At 39.1% G+C, this 6,000-nt stretch overlaps 1 protein-coding gene across 2 annotated transcripts in view; it reads left to right on the top strand.

The window, feature by feature from the left end:
- The first annotated feature begins 3,220 nt into the window (after positions 1-3,220).
- Positions 3,221-6,000, top strand: part of GRIA3 (glutamate ionotropic receptor AMPA type subunit 3) — a 146,931-nt gene continuing 144,151 nt past the window's right edge. For both annotated transcript variants that reach the window (XM_015860745.2, XM_015860743.2), the window contains exons 1-2: positions 3,221-3,333; positions 3,693-3,905. The gene's annotated coding sequence lies outside the window, so the exon portion shown is untranslated. The remainder of the gene's footprint in view (positions 3,334-3,692; positions 3,906-6,000) is intronic.

Below are 6,000 nucleotides of genomic sequence, written 5' to 3'. Positions count from 1 at the left end.
CCATGGTTTCACTAACAGACAGGCTCAAAAAGCCTCTTGCCTATAAAAAGCTTGACCAAAAGTAGACCAGCTTCCAGCATCATTTATTCAAGACTATCAACATAGTTTTTTACTTGCCTTAAGCTTCTGAGCTGAACTTCTACAGATAGAAGCTCATGAAATATCTCAGTGAAGAGCCAGTGTCAACCATGCAGCACGGTACAAACACCTGAGCTTGCTCAGAAAGCACAGGGGAACTCAATTCAAATGACTCAGCAAATAAAAACAGATAAAATTAACTGAAACAGTCAGTGTTTCTTGTCATAACCAAATGAAACCTGTCCAGCTTTGGCTTGTGGAGTTTTGTAGCAGCTTTTCCCATGAAGACTGATACCATTTTGTCAACAGGCCACTGGGGTTATGCAGGCCTGCTGCCAGAGTGGGTGGGCAAAATCCAGAGCCAGGATAGATGGAAAAGAACAATTAGATGTTTCCCAGTGCCCTCTCTTACTGAAAGAGGAAGGAAAGTGTGCTTGTCTTTCCCTCTGCTCCTGAATAGTAAAAGCAGAGTGCCTCATTGGTGTTCTTACAGCAAAGTAAAAGACAATCATCACCTTAACCTATTAGTCCGCTGGTTTTATTTGGTTGAAGTTTCCAGAAGACTCTCCCTTGCAGTTTTTGACAAAAGATACATACAAAGAAGAGGTGTTTGCTTCTGCAATCCTAAATCTGTACAGATTTTCAAACACAATTTTGATGATACAAGTTCCGTTATTCTTTTCCACAGTCACAGTAATGCATGGTTCATCTCCATCAGATGGCTGTGTTCTTTCAAGTCATTCAGAGTCCTTTGCACTGTTGCAATCACACTCAACAAAGTAATACGTCTCAAAGCTAGCTGAAGATCTCTTTGTAATGTATTTCAAGTGACACTTCTGTCTTGTCATGTGTCATTTGGACAGTAATGAAATGGCAACAGTTGGCATGAAGCTCGAAGGATCAGACTTTATGGATTGGATCAGGCAACACGTTCAGCTTTGTTATAGAATGAAAACACGCATTTGTGGAAAAATCTTATTTTGTGGGAGCTATGATGCTGCTAATAATAGGCAGACAAATCACCCCATTGCAGCCAGGTTCAACAATCCTTTTAGTACATCCTTTCCCGTTTCTGGAACAAATTCTCCTCTAGGCTCAAAAGGTGAAATAGTGATGTTTGAAAGCCTCATTGCTTTAGAGATGAAAACATAAAAGATAAATGGAAAAGAATGCATGAATGTGGAATGTCGTGCGGAAAAAAAAAATAGTTAGGTGTATGTCTGTATATTTGGTTGTATAAAAGAAACCCCGATAAATGTATCGTTTGTCTTTCTGATTTTTATTCTGAAAACAAATATTTATAGCTTTCAGAAACCTCAGCACTAAATATTAAGATTTGCTGGAACTTACTATGTCGAGATAACATATTTAGTAATAAGCAGTGCCTTGAACCAAATAGTAGAAGCAATCTGAGAGGGAATATTAAGAAGGTTCTTTTACTAATGAAGGATCTCCTTAAAAGAGAATTCCAAGAGATAAATACTTCCAGTATCAAGCACCAGCTGTGCTGGAGTTTCATGTTTATCTTATAGAGACCTTGGTTACAAAAAATGTGCCCTTCACTCTTGCAGTGGGAATAAATATTTCAGTAAAGGGAATTCTGAACATCCTTCCTTCCTTTTCTTGAAAGAAGAATAAGAAGGAAAAAAAAAAAACCTGTTTTTGTGAGTATATGCTTAAATATTGCAATATAATTTGTTATTTGTAATGGGATTTGTGAATGGGATTTGTGTTAGAAAACTTATTCTTTTGGGACTGCAGATATTGCACTTGCAAATGTAGCTCTTCTGGAAGCAGTTCCAACGTACCAGCAGCATGCCAAGGGGTTCATTGGGAAGGATTTGGCACACAGCATTATCTAACTCTGCTCCTATTCCCTCACATTCTCCTCCTTCCCTCTCTTCCCCCAAGGCTGACACAAATTCTTCAAGCAGTGAAAAAACTGAAGAGGAAAAATAACCAGTTCCCATGTATTCCCTAAATATTCATAAATCCCATGGATGGCAGTGGCAGGTTTGCATAGGAAAAACTGACACAGTTGGGTTCTAACCAAACTCAGTGTTTGAAAAATGGCAAAAGCTTCTTACCCTAAATTTTAGAGATTAGATTGCAGCGATCTCACGATTCCATTCATTTGCTATTCTAATCTAAACAGCTGGACAGTATAAAATTGACCAAAAGGTTATTAGTCAAACTACAAGCTGGGTTATCTTGATCAATGGGTATTTCTTGGTTGTGGTGGTTTTTTGTTTGTTTGTTTGTGTTTTTTTTTTATATTGGTTCCAAAAAGTTAAGCCATAGAGAGAGCATCCCAACAAAGAATAGATGCAAAGGGCAAGAAAAAATGAAGCTATATTGGTGATGTCATATTTCTTATTTCAGTGTCCCAGTATGTTGTATCACAATTGTGGCTTCTAAGTGGCTTCAGGCTCCTTGCTGACGTTTGATTAAAACATCACACGGTGTCTCAAAGGAAATATGGCAGCTGCCCCCAGACAACTTGAAACAAAAAATAGAGGTGTGAGTGCACCCACACGCATACAGGCAGTATTGACTTACACAGAGCTGGTCTTCTGCAACAGGTGACAGATAGCCGATGAGTCCGGGTCTTTTGGCTGTGCACTGTTTCTGGCTGTGGATTTTGCTGACTTGTTTGGAGCAGTGTATTAACTCTCGCATAAACTGCCTGTGCACATTTCTCCATTTTAAATGCGGTTCATTCTTTCATGGTTTTGTGAGCCTCTGTTTGATGACAAAGTAGCTCTTCGCTTGTCAAAGGCTGAATGCCACTTCTGTACAGTGCTGGAGCTTTTTGTGCCTAGCTATCAGTGCATGCCAGTGTTCAACAGCAAAGTGATGAATTCATAAAATGTACTAGCTGCTCGGCATTAACAATTCTACACCACAAGGATGTGATAATCGTACTGACTTTGGAGAAAATGTTTTGGGGTTTCCTATTACAAAAGGTTTCTCTGTCTGGGAGTTGATGCTCTGACCCCTACTAGTACGTGGAGACTTCTGCAGCACTTTTCCTCTCTCTAAATAGCATGTTTGCTGATGTTCAGCTTCAATCTGAAGGTGCAAGGAAAGGCGTCTTTCCCCCTTTTATGCATACTGGTGACAGGAGGAATTTTCTTTCCCCAGGACTGTGTTTGGTAAACAAGGTGTGCTGAGGATTTGAGCAAATAAACATTCTCACTGGATATATTTGGAAAGCCATTTTGAATAGAGGTGATATGCTTGCAAATAATTCAGGTAAGGATGAAACAACAGCTGGTGACTGAGGTGACCAGCAACACTTTGAAAACCCAGAGCCGGTGCTTCATTCATTCAGTATGTAAGGAAGATGGATAGTGCTATTGCCTTTAATTCCTCTTGAGGGTTTTTCGCATGAATATGTATATGCAGGCCCGGCTGTTCCGTTTATAGATTAAGTTTAGAAAAACAGAGAGAGTTTGTTATTAATGCTGAAGCTAGAAGGGAAAAGCGCAGCCATTGACTATGTTTGGCTACAAAGTATCCATTTTATTATGTGCAGTCATTAACTTGCTTACAACTCAGGATATAAGCAGTAAATGGTTATGAAAGTAGTCTTGGTTTTCATTTGCTCGCAGCAATGTTCTCAGGCTTGTGGGAGCACTCAGTGAAGAGGCTGCTGGAGGCAGGTGAAGGAATGTCAGAGAAACGAGGAGAGTTATAAACAGTAGTGAAAATTCTGCAACCTGGAGATGTACAGATGGGCGCCTGCATCTGTGCCTCATCGCAAAGTAACCAGGCTACTCACTCACGGAGCTCCCGCTGCTTTTCCTGATTCATATTGTTTTCAGGTACGTAAATTAGAGACCTGTTGTCAGAGGGTAAAATTCATGGCCTAAATGTTAATGCAAAATGCAGCTGCTCAGTGCAGTTATTCTGTCTGCTTTTACACTGTGTTCACATGTAGAGTCAGTTGCCTAACTGGGGGATCAGAGTTTGTTTTTCACCTCTCTATTTCAGTTTCTTTCTATCAGTCAAAACGCTAAGGTTTTTTTTAGGAAAAAAAACCATGTATCGCATAATGTGTTCTTTGAGGGTTTGATTCTCTGCCCATTGAGGTCAATAACAAAGCTTCAATTGACTTCAGTGGTACAGAATCGAGTCCCAAGGCTCAAAGAATTGGTGCATTCTTAATCCCTTGGAGCTTGGAGGGAAAAGGGGCTTGTAAATGCATATCCCACTGCCAGGAAATGGATGCCAAGCAGTGAGCAATTCTTGCACCAAAAGCGCGTGTACTTTATACCCACATAGGTTTTTAGAAGTCTAAATGAAGGATAGTCCTTCCGTCCCCAAAACTTACATCTCACCAGTCCTTACTCAACAACATCAGCCAGATGCATTCTGAGAATAAAACATAACTTTCTAAGAAATATCAGGGCTAACTTTTCTGCCTTCCATTTAATGCATCATTAATTAACAACCCAAATTTTGCTGAATTAATCAGACCAAACGCAATTCCAGCATTTTTATATATGGAGCGGAGCTATAGGCTGCTCTCTTTATTATCTCCACTGCCACTGATCACATACAGTACATTCAGAGTAAAGTTTTGAAATGATTAACTGCCCTGTTCCCTTATAGCACTCTGCACATTTGATTGATTTCTAGTCATTTCACTCAGCCCTGACCTTGCTATGTAACAGTCACTCTATAGCCCCAAATCCAGTTAATCTGTGCTTAGTGTCCGAATTTATCTCTGAACAGCTGAAAATATATATAATAATAATAATGAAATATTAACTAACCTTTGCTTGTGTTTATACTCTTTTTGGCTTCCTATGGCATGGTTTCATAGCTGCTGTAGCATCACTGTGTGTACAATTAGAAAGCCGTGGTATCACACAGAAAATGTCAAAGGCCTTGTATGGCTTTTGCAGTCTGCACTTGATAGTGAGATTGGGATGGGAGAGCAAATAACTTTGTTACCAGAAGTCCCAGGTGAGTTTGCAGAACTTAAAGCTTAAAAGTGCATTTTTAATCTCAATAGGAGTGTGTTTGGTCTTTTGGGAGTCATCTGGAAGCATTCTGTCTTATGAATCAGAAATATATTTCCTCTGGAAGGGAATATGCACATGCATGTAGTGCATTTTTTCAAGGGGACGTGGTCAAAATAAAATTATAATAATGCTCTCTCCCTCTTCTTGCATTTGTGATCTCATAACTTACGAGTCTAGTCTGATGTCCACTGAAGTCGCCAAGGGTTTCTTGTTCACTGTACTCAGAACCAAAACTTTATTTCCAGGATACATCCTTATTTTTCTGGGCATAATCGTCAGATAATCTTGAGGCAGTCTGTGAACCTTGGAAAGTATTGCTGCTGCTGCCAAGTGCTGCCATTCAGTTTCTCTTTTACTTGAACAGCTTAAATGGTCTTATATGTCCCAAAACTTCAGTAATTTAGCACAAGCGTTTTGATGAACACCAAATAGAGAACATAGATCTTCCCTGATGAACCAATTTTGGGAACTTTAGTTACGTTTTGTAATCAAAAATGAACGTTGCTGACAGATATGAGAAGTGCTGTGAACTGATCTTTTTGCTTTTATCTTCCAGCTATCGTTCAGAGAATAGAATTATTTCCATCTATCTATTTTAGAAGATCACTATCCGCTTCTTTGAAATGTATCATAATTAAAGCATACATGAGTTTATAGTTATGGAGTCTGAGATTTGACCAAATGACTCTTAGTAAATTTGAAAAACACAGGAATAATTCTTGATGATTTTTGAAAAAGCTGCTTCATACATTTTGTAATGAAAATATGCAGAAATTAATTGACTTTCAGTTCATTATTGTGCAAAGTATGGAAAATGCATTCACTGTGAACAAGTAAAACAGCTGGATTCTGGTCTTGTTTTATATGCACGTCTCAGTGCTCATGAAGC

The sequence above is a fragment of the Coturnix japonica genome, chromosome 4, assembly GCF_001577835.2.
Source record: "Coturnix japonica isolate 7356 chromosome 4, Coturnix japonica 2.1, whole genome shotgun sequence".
In the NCBI taxonomy this organism is placed as follows: domain Eukaryota; kingdom Metazoa; phylum Chordata; class Aves; order Galliformes; family Phasianidae; genus Coturnix; species Coturnix japonica.
This window is presented reverse-complemented; position numbering and strand designations above follow the sequence as displayed.